Here is a 25,515-nt window from a genome sequence, read left to right as displayed (position 1 = left end):
ATGAGAATTGCTTGAACCTGGGAGGTGGAGGTTGCAGTGAGCGGAGACTGTGCCACTGCACTCCAGCCAGGGTGACAGAGTGAGAGACTCTATCTGGAAAAAAAAAAAAGTCTGTAATTACCCACTTTTATCCTCTTCTGTAATCTGTTTTTAATGAAAAAGCAACTAAGTGGGTAGGGGGTACACCAAAATCTCAGAAATCACCACTAAAAAACTTATTCATGTAATCAAACACTGACTGTTCCCCCAAACCCTACTGAAATAAAAAAAAAAATTAAACAAAACCCAACCAAGTGGTATATTATATATATTTTTATAGCACAAATTTTTGTTGACTGCATAATTGGTTTAACTACTAGTTATTGGGTGCCTACTGTGTGTCAGGCACTATTGTAGGTATTGACGATACATCAGTGAACAAAAAGACAAACATCGCTGTCCTCCAAGTACAAGCAAAGTCCTCACTGTGATTTACAAGACTCCGTGTGATCTGCCCTCCATGTTGTTTCCCTGACATCATCTCCTGGCACATTTCTTTGTCTGCTCTGATGCAGCCACAATAGTCTCTTCTTTGTTCTTTGAACAAGGCAAAGAGGGAAATTCCTGTGTCAGACTCTTAGCACTTGGTCTCTTTGTCTCAAAGCCTTCCCTTAGATATTACATGGATCACTCTGATTTCCTTCAAGTCTTTACTTCTTAGCAATGCCTTCTCTGGCCACCCTCTTTAAAATGTCTAATTCTACCCAACTAATTCATACCCTTATCTGCTTTAAAATTTCACCTTAGTAGGTATCACTAACAGACTATCTTATTTCTTTTTCTTTGTTATTACTGTGTTCAGTACAGTATACACTCCCTAAGGGCAGGGATTTTTGTCTGTTTTGCTCACTGCTGTATCTCCAGGGCCCAGAATTGGCACATACCAGTTGTTTAATAATGTTTGCTAAACTGATTGAATGAATGAATGCAAACAAGTCAACTTATATATGGCTCCCCAAATGATGGGCATAAATATTATCTTGTTTTAGTTTTTATTTTCTTGACTATAGATGCGGCTATGCATCTTTCCATATATTTATTGGCCATTTGTGTTTCCTCTCCTGTGAACTGCCAATTTTTCTCCTGAGTTGCTTATTTAATTCTTACAGTTTACAGGAACTCTCTATATACCGTTGCTTTTAACTCTTTGCTGGTTACGTGCATTGCAAATATTTTCTCTGGTCTGTGGCTTTTAAAAAAATATGGTTTGCTTTTACTTATGATTTGTTTTGTTGTGTATAATTTTTTTAAAAATCTCTGTTGTAGAGCTTACATTTTAGTGGAATGAGACAAACAGAATAAAAAATAGTTACATAGTGCACACATATATTTTAATGTATATACAAATATTAGAAGGACATAAGTACAAGGAAGAAAAATAAAGAGGGAAGGGGATAAAGAGTATGTGTAATTTCACCAACATGGCACAAGTATACATATGTAACAAACCTGCACATTATGCACATGTACCCTAGAACTTAAAGTATAATAATAATAATAATAATAATAATAATAATAAAGAGTATGTGTAATTTTAAATGGAATGATCAGGAAAGGACTCATGGAGAGAGACATTTGAGCAAGGTGTGCACATTTGTTAGTACTGCTTCAGTTGTAAGTTGCAGAAACTTCCTTGATCTGTTAATCTAAAAGGACATTTATTAGAAGGATGATGCTGGACAGACCCATGGACTCCTACGGCGGGTGTGTGCCTGGGACACGAAAAGGTTGACACAGAAAACTGGAGATCAAAGTAGAACACGGCAGTCCATCTCTACTTTTTTCTGCACACTTGTTTCAGCTTTCTTAGCAGACGGAATTTCTCTGCCGCTTAGTCCACATAGGGTGCAAAAGATGGCTCCCGACCAAGTTCATGCATTACAGGTCCAATTACCCAGGGAGACTGATTTTCTTAGTTCCAATTCTGTATTCCCAGGGAATGGAATCTGATTGGCTGAGCTTGGATGAGGTGTTCATCCCTGGTCCAATCAGCAGCAGGAATAGTCCCATTGTACAAACATGGCTGCTGTGGTGGTTAAGGGTATGGCGATTGTAAGATCCCGTTTAAACACTGATTATGCATGCATGTGCATGGGCAAGGCACACACACATATGTACACACACACACACACACACACACACATATAATGAGGCTTCTCATCTGCTATCTAAGTGTTCGGTGTGGGATTTCCATCTTGACTTCCTAATCAGAAAAATATTTGTTTTCAATTAAAGAGATAATTGGACTTTTTTTTTTTTTTTTTTTAGTGAAATAGAGAACAGGGAGGTATCTCCCCTCTGAAAACACAATGTCCTTTGGTAACAAATTCCTGCTTGTTATGACTATTCATGATGCCAACCAATGGTGCCAATTACAGTAGTCAATCTTTGATTTTTCAGCAGCTTGACATTTACCTAGTGGTCTAGTTTGCCTGTCAGTTTTGCTGATAGCAATTGGAGGAAGGATTACAGTTCTTATTTGGAAAGGCCAATAAGCAAAGGCCTGGGAGCCATTTGAATCCTCTCTCCTTTCTAGTTCCGACTCATCTCTGACTCATATGATACGGTTTGGCTGTGTCCCCACCCAAATCTCACCTTGAATTGTAATAATCCCCATGTGTCAAGGGCAGGGCTAGGTGGAGATAATTGAGTCATGGGGGTGGTTTCCCCCACACTGTTCTCGTGGTAGTGAATAAATCTCACAAGATCTCAAGGTTTTATAAATGGGAGTTCCCCTGCACAAGCTCTCTTGCCTGCTGCCATGTGTGACGTGACTTTGCTCTTCATTCGCCTTCCCCCATGATTGTGAGGGCTCCCCAGCCTTGTGGAACTGGGAGTCAACTAAACCTCTTTCCTTTATGAATTACGCAGTCTTGGGTATGTCTTTATTAGCAGCATCAAGACAGACTGATATATCATGCAAAGAAGTTAGGGATACAAAATGGGGATTACAAAATGGACCAGTTTTTGTCTTAAAAGAGCTTACAGTTTTAGTGGAGAGATAAACTAAATAATCATACCAATCAATCTGTGGTTATAAATGGAAATAATGCTGTGAAGGAAAGAAACACATCCATGAAAATGCACAGTAACACAATGAGACTAGGTTGGGGAGTTAGGAAGGAAGTGACATCTGAGTTGATATATAAAAGTAGAAAATTAACCAGGTGAGGGAGGGGCCTAGGGTGTTAGGAGACAGCAGCCTATGTAAAAGTCCTATGGTAAGACGTTTGAAGTCCCAATCTCTCTTGCCTAAGGGCCTCCTATTCCTCATTTGAAAAATCTCATTGCTTCCAAATATGGTGGGACGTCTGAAAGACCATGAGGAGGCCAGTGTGGCAGGTAGGCAGACAGTGATCAGGTGGGTGATTCGAGAAGAAGGGAGGCGGGGCACAGCCTGTATGCGTGGCCTTCTGAGCCATGATGAATATGTTGGTCTTTATCTGAAGGACAATGGGAAGCCATTTAACAGGCTTTAAGTGGGGGGACAACATGATTATATCTGTGTTTTGAAAAGATTCTCTGCCTAAAGATTAGATTAGAAGCTAGAGTGACTATAGCAAAGTCAGAAAGGCAGTACTTGCAGTTGTCCAGGCAAGAGATGGAAGTGGGTTAATTAGTGTGGCTTAGATTGAGATAGTGATAAGAAGATGGATTTGACATATTCAAAAGCTATTTAATAGAGAAAATAGGGCCCAGCAATAGGTTAGAAAAGGAGAGAGGGAGAAGAGAAAGAGGAAGGGAGGGGGTGATGGAGACAGGGAAGAGGGAAGAAGAGGAGTAGTGGGGAGGGGGAAAGAGGGGAAACCATGAATGATGCCGAGTGACTTAGGGAACTACGTGGATGGTTCTGCTGTTCATGAAGATAGGGTGTGCTGGAATAGAAGAAGATCACAAATTTGACCTTGGACATGCTGAGCATGGAATGCATTTTAGACAACAAATATGATGCATTATATTCAGCAAAAGATGTTGAATACAAAATATTTTATATGAGTCTGTAGCTGAGAAGAGAAATCTGGCCTGAAGATAGATATTTGGAAGTTGTTTGTCAATAAGTGGCAGTTTAATTTTGGGCATGGATAAAACAACCTAGGGAGAGAATAGAGTAAGCCTTGGTGTTCGTCACTAAAACTCAGTGAAAAGGCAAAGTCTAATGTGCTTCCTTTTTTTCAACACTCGCCATAAATACAACAAAATAGCGTCTCTTCTTTCTCCTTGGGGCAGAAAATAGGCTGTAGTGAAACTGAATTTTAAGCAATGAGAAGCATTCTATATATGAAGTGAGGGCAGCAGTTCCTACTTTGTAGGATAGGATCATATGGCTGGCTTTTATTGGCCTGCCTAAGTGGCTTAATGAACAGGGGCAAGTGGCTTCATTAGAAGCCCCTCCTGATCATGGCGAAAGCATGACTGCATCACTGTAGAATGATGACACTTGGGGTCCCCATCTCTCTTGCCTCCTGTAGGTCCTCCTGTTCCACATTTGGAAAAGGCTATTGCTTCTCTTAGCAGGAGCAACACATGGATCACTGCATCAGGGTATAGAAACCTCATTCCAGGATCTCTAGCTTGGCCTGAGAGCGAAGTCTCTAGTCACTTAGAGAGCAGGGGTGGCTGCATAGGCAGCAATAATGGAAGAACAATAGTAATGAGCATCAGGAAAAACAGTTTCTGGGAGATGAATGAGGGAGCCCTCTGGCCTTGGGAGATTGCATATGAATTGATACCTGACACCTAGCCTGATATTAGGACATATTAGTGTTAAGAAGACCAAAGAGGGACTGTTTTTTTTCCTGCACATTTGAACAGGTAAAGTCTCCCTGTTGAAGTGCTCCCAAGTATCATAAAAGGGTGGCATTACATGCCCCCAACCTAGTGGAAACTGAAGATACTGCTCAATTAGGTAATGTGCAAGATCTCCTGTGATTAATGAACAGCAATGAGCCCTAGAGGATCATGTTGGTGGAAAGTGGGAGAAGATATTGCTCTTGGTCTGCGGAGATGTGGGAAGAAGGACCACATGCCATTCTGGGCTAGGGAAGTAGCAGTGGAACATTATTCTAAGAGTAAAGAAAGCTGGGCTTTGCTGCTTGTTCAGCCCCTAATCTTTGAAGTCCTGGGAGATCTTGAGCAGGGAATTCTACCTTTGTGAGAGCTTCCAAAGACCTTTCAGAAAATGGGAGTGATGACATGAGGCTTCCTTATCAGAATGATTTTTTTCCAAAAGGGATGAATTTTTCTCTCTGGATGACTGCTTCTCATTTATGAAGACTTTGTGCCTTTTCCTCACCATCTGGTTGTACTAGTTACCGTTTACTGAGCACCTACTATGCACCAGGCATTGTCCCAGGCACTTTACATGTGCTTCCTCACTCAATCCTATGTGGTAGAAGTGATGATTATATGTCTCCATTTAAAGATGCGGAATCTAAACCTTAGAGAGATTAAACAAGTCACCCAAGGTCACATAGCCAGGAAGGGGCAAGGCTGCCGTACCCACACAGGTCTGCTGAGGACAAAGCAGATGTGCTTTCTCTTTTGCTAGACAGACTAGAATAACTGGCAGTTCCTTTTATTCTCTAACTATCTCAGGATGAAATACAAAACTCTTCAGAAAAAGCTTAGCATTGCAAAACCAAGCATCCTGGAATGAAACTGTAATGAAACTGTAAAAAATACATTTCAAAAGAACATAACGAGGTTTGTTTTTTTTTTTAATGTCTTTTCATTGTTTTTCTTTTTTCCTTATTATGAAAGCAATTCATGTTCACTGTGGAAATTTGGAAAACACAGAAAAATATAAAGAAGAAAATAAAAATCACTCTAATCTTATTACACAAAGAAAATAGCTGTTAACATTTATTTTATCTCTCAACAGTCTTTTTTGTATGCCTAAATGTACATACATATATATTTTTAACATAATTGGGATTGTCCTGCCAAATTGCCTTTCGGAAAGGATGAACTAATTTACATTCCCACCAGCAGTGTTGGAGCATATATCCCTCACACTGGCCAGTAGAGAAGTTTCTTGTTTTTTTTTTTTTCTTTTTGTCTTTGCAAGTGTAATATGTTTAAAAGGCAGTCTTATTGTTTCCATTTGCATTTTTTGATACTGAAAGGCTGACTTAATACAAATTTTCAAAGCTTATTAGACACGTATATTTATTCTACTGAGAATTATGTCTTTTGTTAATCTTTTATTGGAGTTTTAGTTTTCTTTTATATGTCTTATTGATTTGTAAGAGCTCTTTACATATGACAGAGGTTTTTATTTGTCTGGGCTAGATGGGGAAATGAACACTTTCTCCTTCATCCTTTATCTTTATTAAAATTTCTTCTTAAGAAGTTGGTGTTTGGCCTTCTAATTTAGCTTATGGTTTTTGGAGAAGCAAAAAAGTTTTAAGTTTTTAAAACAATCTTGATCAAATATATACATATTTTCTTCATGCTAAAAGTTAAAAATGTGGATTTAAGGCCGGGCGTGGTGGCTCATGCCTGTAATCCCAGCACTTTGGGAGGCCGAGGTGGGCGGATCAAGAGGTCAGGAGTTCGAGACCAGCCTGGTCAACATAGTGAAACTCCGTCTCTACTAAAAATACAAAAAATTAGCTGGGCATGGTGGTGGGTGCATGTAATCCCAGCTACTTGGGAGGCAGAGGTTGCAGTGAGTCCAGCCCAGGCAACAGTGTGAGACTCCGTCTCAAAAAAAAAAAAAAAAAAAAAGAAAAAAAAAGCGGATTTAAGACTTTATCACTCTAGATAATTAATTAGCTAGTCAATGCCTCCTAGTTTCCCTAGCATCGGGGGAAGGTAGGTATACTCTACAGAAAGGGAGAGGGGGTGGGCACTGATCTAAGTCATTTGGAGAAGAAAAAGGAAATGCGGAGGAAAGAGAAAGCAGAGGAGAAGCCTACCTTTTTTGTGTCCATTTTTACTCACGAAGAAACTGAGGCCTAGAGAAGTAGAGCCAGTTGCCCAAAGTCACTCAGCAATCCATAGACTGAGTCACATGTTCAGATTTTTAAGGAGTGGGGAGAAACATTCACTGGGCCTTCTGCCATCCATCTATCCATCCATCCATCCATCCATCCATCCATCCATCCATCCTAGTGAGTGCTTGATAGAGGTCCTTCCTTCGGGGTTTTGTCTGCCTTTTGAACAACTGAGAATGATAGAGAAGTGAGTGATATCTTTCTCATTCTCCAGGGATGGTGGAAGTTCATGAAAACAGTTAAAATCAATTACAATTGACCCTTGAAGAACATGGAGGTTAGAGGCACTTGACTTGACCCCCTGCTCAGTCAAAAATCTGCATATAACTTTTGGTTCCCCCAAAAGTTAACTACTAATAACCTAGTGTTGATGGGAAGCCTTACCAATAATATAAAAGTCGATTAACACGTATCTTGTATGTTATATGTATTTTATACTTATAATAAAGTTAGCTAAATAAAATGTTTAAGAGAATCATAAGAAATAGAAAATATACTTACTATTCATTAAGTGGGAGTGGATCATCATAAAGGTCTTCATTCTCATCGTCTCCATGTTGATAAAGCAGAGGAGGAGAAGAAAGAGGAGGGGTGAGTCTTGCTGTCTTAGAGGTGGTAGAGGCAGAAGAAAATCCAAGTATAAATGGACTTGTGCAATCTAACCCAGTTGTTAACAGGTCAACTGTACATTCAAGGGTCAAGAGTAATTTTTGGTTAGTTGTATCTAGGATTGCCCAAGCCACAATTCCTTTATTAAGGATGTGGGTCTACAGTCCTCTTGGCAGAGACCAGGTAGATTTCCTAAGGTCTTGTAGTGTGTTAAGCACAATATCCTGTCAATTGGGGGCCAAACTGGAGTTGTTTGGATGCAGGTACTCTAATAAGACTCTATTCAATCTTCACAACAGCTCTGAAAAGCAGGCATTGTTACAGGAAAGGGGTCCTGATCCAGACCCCAAGAGAGGGTTCTTGGATCTTGGGCAAGAAAGAATTCAGAGCGAGTTCATAGAGTAAAGTGAAAGTAAGTTTATTAGGAAAGTAAAGGAACAAAAGAATGGATACTCCATAGATAGCAGCCCTGAGGGCTGCTGGTTGCCCATTTTTATGGCTATTTCTTGGTTATATGCTAAACAAGGGGTGGATTATTCATGCATCACCTTTTTAGACCACATAGGATAACTTCCTGATGTTGCCACGGCATTTGTAAACTGTCATGGCGCTGATGGGAATGTAGCAGTGAGGACGACCAGAGGTCACTCTCATGGCCATCTTGGTTTTGGTGGGTTTTGGCCAGCTTCTTTACTGCAAACTGTTTTATCAGCAAGGTCTTTATAACCTGTATTTTGTGCCAACCTCCCATCTCATCCTGTGACTTAGAATGCCTAACCATCTGGGTTTCAGCCTTATTTTACCCAGCTTCTGTTCAAGATGGAGTTGCTCTGGTTCACATGCCTCTGACAGTACCAGCTTTATTCCCGTTTTACAGATAAAGAAACTGAGGCACAGAGTTTAAGCCACAAAGCTCAAGGTCACTCATGCTGATAAATGGAGAAGTGGTAATGCTGGTGAAGGATGCAATAATCTGCCTACCTCTACCCCAACCCGACTAGCAGCAGGTCCCCCAGCTGTATTTCCATTACCACCTTCCTCTCCTCCTCATCACCTTCCTACCCCAACCTCCACCTAGAAGAACTGCCTTATCAAATTTCTTCCTCATCAGAGGGAGACAGTGTTTCTCTCCAGAGCAGCTCTTGGCGTGTAATTACTAATCAGATGTAGGCAATCAAGAAGCATTTCCATCCCCCCATTTTCCTTCTCTCCTCCCCTCAAGGGACACCTTTCTGGGGGAAGGTGACTCCTTCAGGAGTTCAGATTAACATCAACAACAGGGGTGGGGAGGCGGAGAGAGGATGAAGAAAGGCATCAAATTCGTTTGCAAATTGCAAATGACAAGGCATCTTTTGCTGCTGGTTTGCTCTCCGCTATTTTAAGGGGCCTCATTTAGCATAATATTTGCATCATTTGTGTCTTACCGGAGAATTAGGGGTAGAGACAAATTCTTCTTGTTCCCAGACTAAGGGCATTGGGGTGGCGAAGAAAGGAATCTCTGGAGATGTGTCTCAGGCTTGAAAGCTGTTAAAAGTTACTCCCTCCAGCCACCCTCTCTTGCTAAAATTCTCAGAATGTCAGACATTCTGAACTGGGGTCATTGCTCATTGTTTGGCTTCAGGGACCCCTCCGAAACTCTAAGCAGAATTCTGTGTTTATAAAATTGCTTGCAAATTTTTTTCCCTTGGAGAGAAGATCCATAGCTTTCATCAGCCTCCGAAGTCTGCAACTCTCAAATTAAATGATGTACAGTGGGCATCTGTTTTGCTTCACCAATATCCATTTGCCCTTTTTCAGGTCCCAGCATCTTGATTTTCCTTTGGGGAAACCTCTTCCATCCTCATTCCATTTTAGGGTTGTCCTATAGGACTTTCTGTGATGATAGAAATGAGCTCTAGAATCCACTTCTCCAAAGAGGGCCAGAGAGCTGCCTGTGCTTTATGCAGTAGCCATGAGGTTCCATGGCAGTGGTCTACATTTTAGTCTGGTTTCTCCTGAAGCCGACAAATTCTTCCTTCCCTCTCATTTGCTTGTGTTTCCAGTGGAGACTGCAGTAATGAGTCAATGGCTGAATATATTTAAATGCAAAATACCATTACCCTTCATTAAAAGGCATGTCACCACTGGCCTCTGTAGAAGAGAGTGATTATGCTATTAAAGGCCCCTTGACACATGGCCCAGGAGTGACCAGGCCTATTCCCAGGGTTTCTGCCACTCTTCCTAGGACAGTCTTCTTCTGACTCAGCTGTTTATGCTGATAAGGACAAGTCAAATCCCTGGGAAGCCAAATTCGTAGTTGGGGGAGGGTGCCAAGGGCTTAGAACAATGCTGCCTTTTTTGCAACATCCTCCCAGGTGTCTGAGCAGAGCCCTATTCCCTACTAGAGATCCACTTCCCATTTCTCTGACCACCGGATCCTCAAGCTTGACTTGAAATCCTTCTTCTCTTTCAATATCCTTTAGAAAACAGTCCACCATTCGACTTTTAAAATCTAATCATTGTCTTGGACAGGATTTGACAGTAGTTAATAGCAGCATGGGCTGTGGAGCTGGGCATAACCATGTTTATAATTCTGCCACTTATTCCCTGTGCGACCTTGAATAAGGGCAGGCAATTTTCTTTAAGACTGTTTTCTTCATTTCAAATAGAGATAAATACTGTGGCAGACATTGTTGGTCCCTACTCCATAGCCATGCCACTTTTCTTCCTCTCATGCCTATCTCTCACTATAGAGGTTGAAAAAGCCAGATACAGTCCCAGCCTTTTTTGTAGCCAAGGGTAACCATGTGACTAAGTCTTGGCCAATGAGATAAAAGGGAAGTTGGCTTAGAGGATTCTGGAATAATTTTTCTCCAATAAAAAACAGAGCAGTGCTTAAGAAGAGATCTTTTGCTCCCTTTTCTCCTTTCTGCTTTGAATGCTGTTGTGTGAGGTTGTGATGTCCGGAGCCATAGTAGCCATCTTGTAACCATGAGGCAACACACTTGTGAATTTACAATTAGTACTCTGAGGATGATGGAAGAGCAGGATACAAGAACCTGGATCTTTGATGATGTCACTGAGATGCTGAACCAATAGTGGGGCATTCTATTTCTTTGTTCAGGATGTGTTTATTGCTTAAGCCATTCGCAGTCATGTTTCCTGTTATGGGCAGAGAAATATCTGTTCTAAATAATATATCAATCCCAGGCTCACAGGTTGTTATGAGAAATAAATAACATAACATATGAAGAATTTCCCACATAGTCCCACAAGCATGATAGCATACAATAAAGAGCAGCATTTATTATTGGTAGGAATAGCTGTACCAAGAGATTCACAGGTGAGATTTGAGGAAGCATTGGGAAATTTGTAATGTGTAAAATTTGACCCTCTTCTGCCCTCCCCTCTTACCTGGATAGATATCTGAATCTGAACATGTTAGCATCAGAAGGGAATCTTTGATGTTAGATTAGCTTAACCCTTGTCTTTCTATGACAAGGAAACTGGCCTCAGAGTAGGAAAGAGACTATCTGAAAGTCACATAACTTCATGACACATGGTGGCAAAACCAGGACTGAAGATTAACATCTCTTGGATTTAGATGCCAAAGTTATTCCTCCGACACTCAGTTGCTTCCATTCCCATTCCAACAAGCTCAAAGGCTGTTGGCAGGGAGAGGTTAACGAGACATTATATGGGGAATCATTTTGAAAATTTTGGGAAGCAGTTCACATGAAGAGGGTTATGATTCTTAGTGCATGTGGTTTAGCATGTTGCTCCTCTGTCCAATGGGCAGGGGATGTCCCGGAAGGGGAAGGGTCTTAGCTGGAGGCTCTGTGCCTAGCTGGATGGTACATCTATATTCACTGACTCATTAATCCATTCACCGATTGATTCATTTATTCAAGAACTATTTACAACGTGCCTACTCTAAGCTAAACACTAGGTAGATTTTATTTAAAATTTGTGGGAATGGGCCGGGTGCAGTGGCTCATGCCTGTAGTCCCAGCACTTTGGGAGGCCAAGGTGGGCATATCACTTGAGGCCAGGAGTTTGAGACCAGCCTGGCCAACATAGCAAAACCCTGTCTCTACTAAAAATGCAAAAAACTAGCCGGGCGTGGTGGCATGCACGTGAGGTCTCAGCTACTTGGGAGCCTGAGGCATGAGAATTGCTTGAACCCAGGAGGTTGAAGTGAGCTGAGATGGCACCACTGCACTCCAGTCTGGGTGACAGAGCGAGACTCTGTCTCAAAAATAAAAAATAAAATAAAATAAAATAAAATAGGCAGGGTGTGGTGGCTTATGCCTATAATCCCAGCACTTTTTGGGGCCGCGGTGGGCACATCACCTGAGGTCAGGAGTTCAAAACCAGCCTGGCCAACATAGTGAAACCCCGTGCCTACTAAAAATACAAAAATTAGCCGGGCGTGGTGGTGTGCACCTGTCATCCCAGCTACTCGGGAGGCTGAGGCCTGGGAATCACTTGAACCTGAGAGGCAGAGGTTGCAGTGAGCCGAGATCATGCCGCTGCACTCCAGCAGAGAAAGACTCTGTCTCAAAAAATAAAAATAAAAATAAAGATAAATATATATAAAAAATGAAAGAAATGAAATTTGTGGGAATCAGTTGGGGCAGAGAGTGGTAAGTGAAACTCCTACTCCCCGCCCCCACCCCCTGGAAAAACCCTATTGTTTGTCAAGTTCAATTGTCACATGTAAGGATGGATTTATAATCCACTTGTCATAGTGGATTCTGTTCTGTTTGGATTCTCCAGTAATGTGCCATAAAACCTGATGCTATTCCCTATTTCTGGGATTACTTTCTTGGGACATGTGTTAAGAAGGTCTTAGTTACTTAGTGAAGGTTTTGGGAATGGTCGAACTCATTTACTGGCCTCTTCCCTTGCAGGGTGAGGGATTACAGTGAGATGGGGCCTGGAGCATGGAAGATTTCACACGGGGAGTGAAAGGACCTGACTATGGAGGTGGGTAGCTTTGTGATGAAGGCAGATGGCAATGGGTAGAGGGTGAATAGAAGTAGAAGAACCTAATGTTTCAGGTCAGAAGGGCTTGTGTTCTAATTTTTCCCTGCTAATTCCCAGCTGGGTGACCTTGGGTAAGTTGCTCACCCTCTCTGTGCCTCAAGGGTCTATAAAATGTTGTAGAGATAAAATGAGATGCTATACTTAGAGCTCTTTGCATAGTGATTGGCACACACTATCCCAAGATAAGGATCTGGGTGTCAGTAGTGTATTTGGAAGGTGAAGCCAAGAAGTACCCATGGGAGTGAGTGAAGTTACAAAGGAAAGGGAAAAAAGTCAACACGGGGTTATTATTGGATAAACTAACACTATGGGCAACTGAAGCTCAATCTCTTTGCAGACTTCTGGGAAATGTGGTAGAACGTCTCTCAGAGTTATCTCACTTATGAGGTAAAGAGGCTGGGCTATTTATCCTCCAACTCCCTCCTACTATGGGGTAAGTGCTGCCACGGAGGCATGAACTCCCAGAACTTCCAGCAGGGAGGAAGCCCTCAGGTAGAGACCTGCAGTGCAACACTTCACTCTTGGAACAGCGAGCACCAAGGGTATATGGATTGACTGATCTGAGTTCAAAGTCATGTTCTACCACTTACCACTAGCTGTGTCTTCTTGAGAAAATCATCTAATCTTCTGGCTACTCCAAGTGTAGTACATGGAGGCATGAGTATCACCAGGGAGCTGTTGGAAATGCAGGTTTTGGGTCCCCATTCAGATGTATTAGTTATCTATTGCTGCAAAACAAATTATCCCAAACCTTAGCAGCTTAATCAACACACAGTTACTCTCTTGGCCATAGTGTGTTCCTTTCATTGACATGCCTGGGGACTGCTGCTTTGTGGTTAAGGACAAGGGAGATTTAAGGCCAGAGACTTTGGGGAGGAATGAGACAGAAATAAAGTCAGCTGAGTATCTGTCCCTCTTTTTACCAACTCTCCGCATCTAGCCTAGTGGCCTAATTCTGAGGTCCAATAAAGTCAGCAGCTGTGATGAAAAGTCAAAGCTGTCTGGTTCAAGGAATATGTCAGACCGTGGATCCAAACAAGGCTTCTTGGGGATAAAGTGAGAGCTTGACTTAAGGAAAATTTCATCTCATCATCTCTGCTTGAGGCCTCAGTGCTGAAGGTTCATGTTGGCCTTTAGAGGATACGGTTGGGGATGGGGGGCAAAAGTGAAACAGAAAGCACTGAGCGACTATAAGATCCAGCTTTCTGCACTCTACCCTCCTCCAGCCAGTGGCTCAGGACCTGTGCCAGCACATGGGGGTGTCATGGAGTAACTGCTTACTATGCTTATGGTGCTATTATAAACTCCTTAGGTGTATTAAGTAATTTAATTTTTACAACAACCCCATGTAGTAGGTATCTGTTATTATCCACATAATACATATGAGGAAACCAAAGTTCGGAATGGTTAAGTAACTTGCCTTGCCCACAGTCACACAGCCAGGAAGTTAATATGACCTCAATCAGGTATACTCTCAGGATGCCAGTTCTGACACATCAGGTTGCACACCTTTAGGCCATCAAAAAGTTGATGATTGCACTCCAGGGACTATCTTATGTTGGTTTTCATGTCTTTTCCACATGTCTTAGTCAGTTTGTGTTGCTATAAATAAATACCTGAGGCTGGGTAATTTATGAAGAAAAGAGGTTTATTTGGCTCACAGTTCTGCAGACTGTACAAGAAGCATGGCACCAGCGTCTGCTTCTGGTGAGGGCTTAAGTCTGCTTCCATTCATGGTGGAAGGGAGCCAGCATGTGCAGATCACATGATGAGGGAGGAAGCAAGAGAGAAAGGGAAGGTGCCAGGCTGTTTGTAACAACTAACTTTTGGAGAAACTCTCAAGGGAATTAACAGAGTGAGAACTCATTACTGGGAGGACAGCACCAAGCTATTCATGAGGGATCTGCCCCCATGACTCAAACACCTCCCACCAGGCCAATTTCTAACACTGAGGACCAAATTTTAATATGAGGTTTGGGGGGTCAAATATCCAAACTCTGGTACCACAGTTACTTTGCTCCTTCCAACCATCTTTAGTGAAACACATTTTTATATTCCTACTGATTCATTCACTTATTCAACAAATGTTTATTGAGTGTTTACTATGTGTTGGTCCCATTCAAGGGGCTGGAGATGTGCCAGGGAATGCAACAGACAAGATCTCTGTGTTTGGGGCACTTACATTGTTGAGGGTGGTGGGAGACAGAAAATAGACAAATTAGCCACTATAGCAAATGACAAATGTTATAGAAAAAAATGATCAAGGTAAGGGTCATTGGCAGTGTGTGTTGCAATTTTAAATAAGGTGATCAGGAGGTGAGGGAATGAGCCATGTTGCTACCTGGGGGAAGAGCAATCCAGTCAGAGGGAGCAGTCAGTGCAAAGCAGATGGCCAAAGCATGCTGTGTGTCCAAGAAGCAGCAAGGAAATTAGTGTGATCAGAACAGAGTAAGCAAGAAGAGGGTAGTGAGAGAGATGATCACAGAGGTAGCTGGGGCTAAACAGGTAGGGCTGTTGCAAAGACTTTGGCTATTCCTCTGAGTGATATGGAAAATCACTGGAAGGTTTTGAGAAGAGGTGTGTCTTAACTTGAGTTATATTTCAAAAGGAACACATAATACAACAAAGTTGTTGTATTGAGAATAGGCTATAGAAGGGCAAGGATAGAATCAGGAATACCAATGCTGAGGCTACTGCAAGAATCCAGGTAAGAGATGATAGGGGATTGGACCACATGGAGTTAGTGAGAAGTGACCAGATTCCGAATACAGAGATGAAGAGTTTCCAACAAGCATGAGTTTGAGATTTGTCTTCTCCACTTTTCACAGCTGTCCAGGCCATGGGGGCTTGTGTAACTGAGATCCTTTGGCACCAAAGGCAGCTACTAAGACCCTTGGCTCCTTCACTGGGCTGCGCAAATCAACCACGTCGCACCCAGGAGTTATTGCTGGCAACATCTTTAGTCTCTCTCGCAGGGAGATCAGTGGAAGCTTTTATCTTAATTAAGTTACATGGGGCGCCATCATCCATCCGTCTTCTCCAATTAACTTGGGGGAGAGTATGAAGATGATGGTGGCAGGGAAGACAGCCCCAAGCTGATAAACATGGATCAAAACAGACTGGTTAGCGTCCCTGAGGACTCATCAGAAAGGAAGATAGAGGAAAAGAGGATTTGTCAAAGATGTTTTGGTGGAGAAAAGAGTTCAGAAGGCTGTCTTCTGGTGGAGGATTGATTTAGGAATCACTCCAGTGGACTGAGCTGAGCTTCCTAAGCTTGCCTTAATGAGAAAACACCATCGGCACTCCCCAGACTTGTGGTCAGAATGCCAGGACCCTGGAATCTACTGACGTCTGCAGCTGGGGTGGCTTGTGTGGGCTGCCACATCTGGATATGATGTGGTGGTATGTCATTCTGGATATACATTAAACTCATCAGTGGAGAGCTAGAAAAATTAAGGAAGGAGAGAAGGAAGGAGGGAGGAAAAGAGGGATGGAAAAAGGAGGGAGGGAGGAAAGGCAGGAAAGAGGGAAGGAGGGATGGGGTAGGGAGGGAAGGAAAGAAGGAAGGAGGAAGTGAGGGAGAAAGGAGGGAAGGAAGGAAAGAAGGGAGACACGGATTGGGCGCAGTGGCTCATGCTTGTAACCTCAGCACTTTGGGAGGCCGAGGTGGGTGGATCGCTTGAGCTCAGGAGCTCGAGACCAGCCTGACCAACATGGCGAAACCCTGTCTCTGCTAAAACTACAAAAATTAGCCAGGTGTGGTGGTACACACCTGTAATCCCAGCAACTCGGGAGGCTGAGGTGGGAGGATTGCTTGAACCCGGGATGTTAAGGCTGTAGTGAGCCAAGATTGTATGTCTCAAAAAAAAAAAAAAAAAAAAAAAAAAGAAGGAAAGGAGGGAAGGAATGAGGGAAGAAATTTAGGGTCCTATATGAGATTGCAATCTTGGGCAGCCTGGGATAAAACTGCCTGGAATAAAGGCAGTGGATTTCTGTCCAAGGTGCTCTCTCTCTCTCCCTCCCTCTCTCTCTCTCTCTCTCTCTCTCTCTCTCTCTCTCTCGCCCCTTCTTGCTTCCTACATTATTTTTGGGGGTGGGTGGGAGCAAGGTCTCACTCTGTCACCCAGGCTGGAATGCATGGTACCATCTCAGCTCGCTGCAACCTCTGCCTCCCAGGTTCAAGCAATCCTCCCACCTCAGCCTCCTCAGTTGCTGGAACCACAGGCATGCACCACCACACCCTGCTAATTTTTGTGTTTTTTTGTAGAGACAAGGTTTCGCCGTGTTGCCTAAGCTGGTCTCAAACTCCTGACCTCAATTGAACTGCCCGCCTTGGCCTCCCAAAGTGCTGGGATTACAGGCATTTAGCCACCATACCTGGCTCTACATTCAAATTTTGATAAATGTTTATTGAGCACCTATCACCCCTCAACACACTCCAGATCCTGTGATACACCCTGGCAATTCAACAATGAGTGAAGCTGACAAAAATTCCTGCCTTCTTAAAGCTTATGTTCTAGTGAATGGAGATTTTTAAGAATTGAGGGGTGGGGCGGGGGGTGCGGGCAGGGAAGGTACCTTGTCCATTAGAGGTGAAAAGTGCTGGCCAAGCGCGGTGGCTCACGCCTGTAATCCCAGCACTTTGGGAGGCCGAGACGGGAGGATCACGAGGTCAGGAGATTGAGACCATCCTGGCTAACACGGTGAAACCCCGTCTCTACTAAAAATACAAAAAATTAGCCGGGCGCGGTGGCAGACGCCTGTAGTCCGAGCTACTCGGGAGGCTGAGGCAGGAGAATGGCGTGAACCCGGGAGGCGGAGGTTGCAGTGAGCCGAGATCCGGCCACTGCACTCCAGCCTGGGCGACAGAGCGAGACTCTGTCTCAAAGAAAAAAAAAAAAAGAAAAGAAAAGAAAAGAAAAGTGCTTTGGAGAAAAATAGAGCAGAAAAGAGGAACAAGGAGGGCAAATTTTGATGCATCTGTAAGTGGGATTGTCAGCTGAGGCATCACTGAGATGGTGGTTTCTGAATAAATATTTGAGAGGAAGTGAGCTACTGGGGTTTGCCTATATTTCACACCAAGCAGTGATACCGTTCACATTTCCCGCTAAATCCCTGTTCTTTCCCACACCAGTGCTTTTGCTTATGATATATCCTCTTCCTGGTTGCTCTTCTTCCCAATTGCAATCACTACTGTGTTCAGAGCTGACCCCTTCTTTTTAAAAAACCCTGTATATTAATAAATACCACTTCCCTGAGGTTGTCCTTTGACAGGAAGTGATATTAACCTTCACAGCACAGTATGGGCATCACTCCCTGGCTCTTTGTGTTTTTGACTGTGTTGCCACATTGTTTAGGTCCTGAGGTTGTCCCCTCTATTTGGAAATTCCTAAAAGGTAGAAACTCTGCCTCGATGGTTAAGATCATGGTGTCTGGAATCAGACAGACCTGCATCCAAATCCCAGTTTCTCTACTTGATAGCTGTGAGGTCTTGGACAAGTCACTTTACTTCTGTGAACTTCGGTTTTCTTATCTGTAATGAAGAGTTCATAATATCACCTGCCTTATGGGGTTGTGGTGATAATTAAACATTAATGAATGCAAGACATTTAGCAAGGTTCCTGGGACATGATTAGCATTCAGGAAATTACAGCTGGCATTCTAATTACTTTTCCTCATATCCCCTATGCCTGTCCCGGGTCCTGACATACAGTTCTTACCCTATGAAATATGTGAATGAACACATTTCTTTGTAAGTCTTTCTCGAAGAGTGGTCTATCAACCATATGTACAAGAGCCAAGCAAGGGAACTTATTAAAATGCATATCCCTGAGCTCTCTAGCCCATCCCTCCTGAATTTAGAGGGCAGGAGCTCAAGAATCTGAATTTTAAACAGTGTCAGTGTAATTCTTATACACACTACATTTTTAGAATCACTCAAGTCAATATAGTGCAGAGATAAAGGACACTGAATCTGGAACTCGGCTTTCTGGGCTTTAATTCTGGCTCCACCAAAACGAAGCTGTGTAACCTTTGGCACGGTATTTAGCCTGACTCTGCCCCAGCTTTCCCCTCTGAAACATGGGGATGATCATAATAGTAGCCATGATGTAGAGTTTTATTGACATATATGTGTATATATATACACACACACACACGTATATGTATATATATTATATAATCTATAGTAGATATCTATATTGTATATATAGTAGATATATATATAGTAAGTATACACATACACATGTGATAGCTGTTCTAAGTTATACATCTGGCATACACAGTGAGTCTTAGTTATTATATTCTGTTTGTAAGCAACCTCTGTGAATAGTCAGTTCACATGAATTTGACCAGGGGGCTTTTGAGATTGCTTCAGAGGTCTCCTTGCCTGACAGCCTTACTCCACTCCGTGTGAACAGCTGTTCTGAAGACATGAACCTTAGTCAGAGAGAGAATGAACCCAAAATGAGCCTCGAGCGCTTGCCCTGCTGCTGCTACTGCTGGTAGGAAATAGCATCCTCTCTGCTCTTTAAAGAGTTCCTCTGGCAGATGTGTGCACAGCTGTTCCACCTCCTTCCTGCAGGCAGACAGCAGGCAGATGCTGCCAAGAGTTTGAGAAACAGTGCCGTCGCCAACTCACACAAGCATTGCCTGCAATGGCTTCCCTCCCCTTCTCTTTCTGTATTTTTTCTCAAGGAGGTCATGGGGTGAAAGACATCTCTTAGTCTGAACTACCTCTAGAGGGAGAACTTGAAGTGGGAAATCACCAAGAGGGGAGAATTTCTAGGAATGGAGAAGGAGGTAAAGAGGAGACAATGTGGAACGGTGGGAGTGGCTAGGCTACACAGGTATGTTGGTTGAGTTTCATTCTGGTAACTATGTCTTGCTGTGTGACCTTGGGAAAGTCACGTTACCTCTCAGATTCTTATTTCGAGATGACAAGCACAGGGTAGTAGAGTGACCAAAGATTTGGAACACAGTCTGTGTAGGTTGAAATCCTGGCTTTACCTATACCAGCTGTGTGACCTTGGATAAGGTCTCTTCGCTTAATTTTCTCTAAAGAAAGATGGGCTGTGGAAATATTTGTCCTATGTGCTCAACAGGTTTACTGCAAGGATGAAGTGACCCAATAGATGTTCAAACACATCCAAAAATATGAAATGCTGCAGATGACTGAGGTTTCATCCATTCCATCCATGGAAACTTGACTCTCATGCCCCTGAGCCTCTGGCAATATTGTGTGGGAGCAAAGAAGTGAAGACAAGCTGCCAGGAGAGGGGTTGCCTTGTTATGGGTGCTGCCTGTAGAATAATTAGGTTTCAACATGCAGCTCACTCCATTTGCAAACATAGCTCCAGGCATTGGCAGAGGAGAAGGACATGGCTTTCATCCATCATGACAATGCTTCCTCTTAGGAGGAGGTTTCGTGCAATGGTTGAGCACAGGAGGCATAAGATGGACTTATTTCAAATCCCGAGTCTATCATTTATATCTTTGTGACTTTGGGAAAATCACTTCACCTCTCTGAGCCTCAGTTTCCTTTTCATTAAAATGGGGTAATTGTAACTACCTCACAGCATTATTGAGGATTAAAAGGGATAAAGTGTATACAAAGTACTTTGCCCAATGTGTTGTACTTAATAGATTTTCAATGAACAAATGCTAGTTTTTATTCATTTATTTATTTTTTGAGTCTGAGGGAAGGACAGCCTTCTTAGGGTTGACAAGTGATCCTGCGGCTACTGAAGCAGACATTTCATCAGCCAGCTATAAATGTGAGGTGTGTTCAAAAGAGCCCCAGACTCAAGATCACCATGGCTGGAGGTTGAGACCCGTTGGTGTTATGTGATTTTTAGATGTGTCCCTTCCCTTCTCTCATTTTTAATTTTCACATCTGTAAAATGGGAGTAAGTAGCCTTAATCTGTCTCAGAGGATTGTTATGAGGCTCAACGTACAAATTCATGAGAAAATGCCTTGTAAATTTGAAAGGTGCCCTATAGTGGAAAAGAGGGAGCTATTGTGTGTGAGAGCTACATATCATCTTGCCACCATAGACTTTCTATTCTTCACCACTCTAAAGCTTACTGTGAGCCAGGCAGACTAAGCCAGATGGAATTTGTCTTCTGAAATCCTGAAGCTTGAAAGTTCTCTATTTCTGAAGCCTGGATCTCTGGAAGTGGAGGACTGCCCTAACCACAAATCTCCGCCCTCCTCTGATGACATCACAAAGAGTAGAACCAATCACTGCAATTTTCTTAAAGCTCCTCCCACTGGCAAATTTATTAATACCTGATTAACTGAGCAGTGAGAGTCCAACTCCTTAAGGACATATTACAAACTGCCACCCACTCTCTATCCCATCTCCTCATACTCAGGGCCCTACAAGGAAAGAGAAAGATGGGAGTTTAGAGAAAATTTAATGAATGTGCTACTCACAGAGGAGCAGGCAAGGTTGGAAGAACCAATGAGAGATGTTGAGGCACCAAGATACTAGCAATAGTTGGGAACTGTTACCACCCCTAGGCTTAAATATGCAGAGAGGAGTGGGCCTACCAAAACTTGGTGACAGGTAGAACCAGGGAGGGAGCCAGCAGGAGCTGTAGTCAAGAAGGACTTAGCCACAGCTGGCTGGGAGCAGTGACTCACACCTGTAATCCCAGCACTTTGGGAGGCTGAGACAGGCAGATCACTTGAGGTCACAAGTTTGAGACCAGCCTGGCCAACACGGTGAAACCCCGTCTCTACTAAAAATATAAAAATTAGCTGAGCGTGGTGATCCACAGCTGTAACCCCAGCTACTTGAGAGACTGAGGCAGGAGAATCTCGAACACAGGAGGCGGAGGCTACAGTGAGCTGAGATCACACCACTGCACTCCAGCCTGGGTGACAGACCAAACTCTGTTTAAAAAAAAAAAAAAGGACTTTGCCACAGCTGGAATTGCAGCACTGAGGCTAGGGGGAATCATGGTAGGGTTGGAGGGAGAAATACTTAGAACTCCCTTTCAGCTTTTTAATCTTTTCTTGTGACATCCTTTTGGTCAAATCCACTGGGAAGCCACAGGACAAGGGAGCCTGTTGATACCATCCATACAGGCCAGCCTCCTGGGACCTGGGGCAGTGCAGAGCACGGCAGAGAGTGGATCTGGTTGGGGGAGTGTCACAGAGAATAACCAGTCCAATCCCAAATGCTCCCCCTTCACTTGCTCTGTTGGGCCCCCAGACCCTACGTGAAAGATACATTCTCCACTTTTCTGTAGCCGTTTTCAGAGCAGCGTTGTCTCCCTTGGGGACTCTTAGGAGAGCTGACACAAGAAAATTAAAGTTTTGAGAGAGGCCAGGATGTTAAAAGCAAAAGGCAGGAAGAGTTGGAGTCTCAATGCTTCAGTCATAGGCTGGGCAGTGAGCTCCAGGAAGGCAAGGAGGTCGGTAAACACAGTGCTCCACTCTTTCCAGGGCTGCTCTTGCTTTCTTCTTTCCTTGCTGCTTGAGGGGCATTTAATATTCTTGGCTACAGCATAGTGATTAAGAGCATGGCTTTGGAGTCAGACAGACCTGGCTCTTCCACGCCTGACTGTGTAAACTTGGACGTGTTTGTTAACCTCTCTGAACGTTGGGTCTCTCATCCATAAAATAGGAATAAAGCTACTTCTATTCATAGAGTTATTGCCAGGGTTGAAGGAGATGCTAAAAACAAAGAATCTGGACACCTAGTAGGCTGTCGGGAAGTGATAGTTGAACTATTACACAGTTACTAGTGCATGACCTTCCCTGGTGGACTTACATGGCTGGGGTGCAGCCCTCTCTCTGCCCCCGCCTCAGCATCCTTGCCTCTATCAGATGCATGCTGCTGGCCCTGTGCCCCCAAGAAAGGCTGTTTGTCTGGCTCAGTCTGCAGAGCTCTGGGCAGGGAGGCTGGGAGAATGCAAATGTGCTCTTATCTGAGCAGCTGCAGCTGCTCTCTTCCTAGAGTCCATCCCCAGGAACAAGAGCAGGCTCTGAGCCCCCCAGGATGCCTCAGGCTTCTTCTGGTCCTGCTGAATCTATAACATCAACAATAATATCCAGCAATACCTCGGGCTTTTCCATTTGCAAAGTGCTTTGATTTTCATCCTCCTATTGTAGCCTCCCACTGGTCCTGAATTTTTATCACCTACCATATTCTACAGAAGAGGGAAACCAAGGTCAGAATGGTCAAGAGACTTGCCCAAGGTCACATGGCTAATGGTTGGTGGAATGAAGGTTAGAACCCATGCAGTCTAACACCAGAATTAAAGTTCATTGTATTAGGGTGGGGGCTTCTGGTTGCAAGTAATAGAAAACCATGATTCAATATATTTAAGAAAGACTTTCATAAAGTTCATAACAGGTAGTCTGGAGGTCATTTAGTTCTGTGGTTAGTCAGCATTTCAATGATGTCATCTGACTTGGATTCCTTCCATCTCTGAGTTCATGGAATTTACCCTCATGTCAGCTCCTCTCAAGGTCACAAAGTGGCTGCTGTGGTTCCGGGTGGCATATGCAGATACAACATCCAGGGAAGTTGAGAAGCCTGCTCTTAATTATGTTGCTTTAAGTGCAAGGAAACACTTCCCAGAAGCCACTGGTCAGAAGCTAGGTCCCATGTCTTTTTCCCAGACCAGTCTCTGGCAAGGGAGTGGGACTTCTTTAGACTATTAGACTTTACATCTGAATCAAGAGAGAGAGGGAGAAATGAGCCTGATGGGCAATGAATTGTCCTCTGCCTCCATGTTTGTAACTAATATACTGTTAATTCTGGGCCTGTGACTCATCCTCTATTTGTGTCTATTATTAGTTGCAAAGTAGACTTCATGATATGTAAGATAAATCTGGAGTTAGAATGCTGGAAGGTCTTAGATGTCATTGCTTGGAGTATAACTGGGACAAGAAACTTTCCTTCTCTAGAGGGTGTAAACCCTACCTATTTGCACTCTACCTTTGGAGTCAGAAAGTGCTGGTTCCCAATTCCAGCTGTGTGGCCATAAGCAAGTCTTCTCAACCTTCATTCTTCTTCAGTAAAGGGGGCCTAATAATGGTCCATGTCTCTAGACTAGTGAGGATTATACAGAAAACAATGCAGAAGCACCTAGCATACTGCCTAGTGCTTAGTAGGTGCGTAATAAAGACTGGTCAGTGTTACTCTAGGTGGTAAGTTTCTTATCTTAAGAATTAGGGACTTCGTAAAATATTCCTCTGAGTCCACATGGTCTATGAATCCTGTTTGGTCTCGGGGACCCTGGCTTTGCATTCAGCCGTGCGGTCAGCTCACTGCTCCTCTGGAAGACGGGACTGTTGATATCCCTTTGGCTCCAGGGAGAATCTTCCCAGGCAGCCACAATGTTCAGCTCCATCTCTCTGTTAAGCTCTTCCACAGTCAACGTGCCATGCAAAAAGTCCACCTGACATTTCCTTCCAGGTGGTCAGTGCTATCTGAAGCTGGTGTGGAGGGGCCTAGAGACCACAGCCTTCCTCAGAGAGCACCAGGTGTCTGGTGGCATTTTCTTTCCCCTAAAGGGCTGGGGACAGAGAGTGACACCTGGGAGTCCACTCAGCCTCCCCGGTAAGTGGCTCATGCAGCTGTTGTCCTGGGGCTGTCACAACAGTGGCGGACTGGGAGGAGCCTGTCATCAGGAGAAGGTTCCAGCGCCACGGATCCAGGCTGGAAGTGCCCACGGCATGTTAGCTCAGACATGATGGACCACGCAGTCAGGAGGCAGAGGTTCAGGCCAAAGCCCAGCTCTGCCCTTTGGCCTCGGTGATCACAGATAAGCACTTTGTCTCATAGAACCTCGGTTTCCTCACCTGGAAGAGTGCTCAAAATGTAGATTTTAGATACTGCCTGGGTTTAAATCCCAGCCTCATCACTGGTGTGTGACAACTGGCCTTAGACTTAACCAATCTGGGCCCCATCTTTAAAACATGGGTCCAAATCCAGGATAGTCTCCCCATCTCCCAGTCCTCAATCATATCTCCAAAGTCCCTTTTGCCAGGCAAGGTGACATGTTCAGAGATTCTGGGGATTGGGATGTGGACATCTTTGAGGGGTCATTATTCTGTCTATTGCAATTCTGTGTGATCCCAGTTATATAAAGTTCAATACAGGCTAGATCAATCTCGTCGGGAGAGTCATTAGGCCTTTGGGGGAACGTGTGGGGACCCCCGATGTGGGTGCTGGTTATACAGGTTATGTTCACCTTGTGAAAAGTCACCAACCTGTAAATTTATGATGTGCACTTTTCTGAGTAATATGTTATAGTTCAATAAAATAGTTAAACAGAATAAAGCTGGGACCCAAATGGTACCTACTTTGTCAGGAGGTGATGGGGGTTAAATGTGGTGTGACATGGTAAACACTTATTATTATAACAAGGAAAGGAGGATTACATCGCCTGTGTAGCTTGTTCCTTCAGCAAACACTTTTCTGGTGAAAAATATTCCACAAAAAATTAAATAGAATTCATTTTCATCATTTACATACATTTCATCATCAGAAAAATTTTTAAGGAAAAAAATTCTCTTTTCATTAAAATTGTTTTATTTTATGTGAATATGTTTATTTGGGAACAGAACGAAGCTGATGAGAAACAGCTGAATGAACATGTGGTTTTTAAAATGTTACATAACGAAAGAGAAGGAAACAGGAACAAAAATTAAATAGGATAATGCATGTGACAGAGAAGTCTAGGTCCCCCAGATACTTAACAACAAAAACATCTATAAATGTTGACACTCACGTAGGGAGGAATTAGGGCCAGTTATCAAGTACTTACTATGTGACAAGCATAATGACCTATTTCATTTTTTAAATCTTCAACATAACCC

The 25,515-nt window shown here is 43.3% G+C and overlaps 2 long non-coding RNA genes across 3 annotated transcripts in view; both read right to left on the bottom strand.

Moving 5' to 3' along the window:
* The window catches only part of LOC105495013 (uncharacterized), a 28,860-nt gene extending 18,740 nt beyond the window's left edge, over positions 1 to 10,120 (bottom strand). Inside the window, exons 1-2 of one of the 2 annotated variants that reach the window (XR_011608779.1) lie at positions 9,071 to 10,120; positions 7,539 to 7,642 (exon numbers count right to left, since the gene is read on the bottom strand). This is a non-coding gene — a long non-coding RNA (uncharacterized lncRNA). The remainder of the gene's footprint in view (positions 1 to 7,538; positions 7,643 to 9,070) is intronic. The other variant, XR_003021139.2, reaches the window with a different exon arrangement.
* Positions 10,121 to 14,331: 4,211 nt separating this feature from the next.
* Positions 14,332 to 20,873, bottom strand: LOC105495018 (uncharacterized). The gene is made up of 3 exons (XR_011608778.1): positions 20,761 to 20,873; positions 18,123 to 18,207; positions 14,332 to 15,769 (listed from the first exon to the last, which is right to left on the bottom strand). It is a non-coding gene; the product is annotated as an uncharacterized lncRNA (long non-coding RNA).
* Between the last annotated feature and the right edge of the window lie 4,642 nt (positions 20,874 to 25,515).

The sequence above is a fragment of the Macaca nemestrina genome, chromosome 10, assembly GCF_043159975.1.
Source record: "Macaca nemestrina isolate mMacNem1 chromosome 10, mMacNem.hap1, whole genome shotgun sequence".
In the NCBI taxonomy this organism is placed as follows: Eukaryota; Metazoa; Chordata; class Mammalia; order Primates; family Cercopithecidae; genus Macaca; species Macaca nemestrina.
This window is presented reverse-complemented; position numbering and strand designations above follow the sequence as displayed.